Below are 1,393 nucleotides of genomic sequence, written 5' to 3'. Positions count from 1 at the left end.
TTGTAGAACTACAAGTCCCAGAATGCAAAGAAAAACAAGACTTGATAAACACCTACAGATTGAAATGGATCATGTTGGCAAGTAGAATGAAAACTTTACAAACCATAGACCCCTGCCCAGTGAGCAGCCACACTGGACTCCGGGGACATTCATTAGCCTGCATTTCAGGAACTGCTTGCAAAAACACCTTCCACCAAGTCAAAATGTTAGTAATAAACCATTCCGCTATACAAAATCTTGTCCATAGACTGTACTATCCAAAAAGTGCTGCTCTAGAACTCCAAAATTTAAAACAACATTCTCGTACATGGAACAGCCAAAGAACTTCTTCGAGAAATAGAGCCCATCCAAAGTAAGGGGCCGATTCATGGAACAAACGTGCGCCGAAAATCCATGCGCAAGCAGGCGCAAGGGAGCGCAAGCGTGAGAAAGCTCACATAGCGCGGCGCACACAACCAAAGTGGGCGGAACAGTGGGCATAACACGCGGAATGGGGAACAACGCGTGAAAAAAAGGCGTAACTGGGGAAGTGCTGCAGGAACTACACGGCACGCCCACACGCACGCGAACAACCCGTATTCATGGATCCGAATACGGGAAACCCGCGCACCGCAAAAGACGTGCACAGGCGTCAACGCGTCCGCCACACGAAGGCAGGCGGAACCGTCCCCGCGCACAGCATAAAAGGGCGCGCAAACAACAAACGCGTATATACAGCTACGATGAATGCCCCATTTGTCGCAGCACTGATCGTGGGACACCGCAGGAGGAGGAGAATAGCCAGGGCACGCATTTTCGCACCACGGACAAGCCTTTTTGGGATGCCTGACGACCAGGTCTACGGCAGGTATAGGTTTCCACCCCATATCATCCTAGACCTGGTCAGGGAGTGGGAAGATGACCTTACATCCCCCACCCTTTGCTCCCAAGCATTAAGCTCCTTGGAGAAGCTGCTCAATGTGCTGCATTTTTTGGCCACTGGGTCATTTCAGCGGACCACTGCCATAGTGGGGGGGGGGTCTCACAGGCCACGCAGTCACGCTGCCTACACCAGGTACTGGAAATCATGACAGCGCGCCCCTCAGTCCGCATGCACATATACATGCCCAGAACACCCGCAGAAAGGCAGGCCGTTGTCCTGGATTTTTTCAGGGTGGCACACTTCCCCGAAGTGCTCGGTGCCATAGATTGCACCCATGTGGCCCTACGTCCACCTAGGGCCACTGAGCACATCTACCGAAACCGCAAGCACTGGCATTCCATCAATGTACAGGTGGTATGCGATGCAAAGGGAATCATCACCTCTGTCTATGCAAACTACCCTGGCTCCACCCATGACAGTTTCATATACAGAATGTCTGCCCTGAGCCGGGCCCTGGAAGCTGGGCAGCAT

Source organism: Ambystoma mexicanum, chromosome 5p (genome assembly GCF_040938575.1).
Source record: "Ambystoma mexicanum isolate Mex_15411 chromosome 5p, UKY_AmexF1_1, whole genome shotgun sequence".
Lineage (NCBI taxonomy): Eukaryota > Metazoa > Chordata > Amphibia > Caudata > Ambystomatidae > Ambystoma > Ambystoma mexicanum.
Note: the sequence above shows the minus strand (reverse complement) of the source record.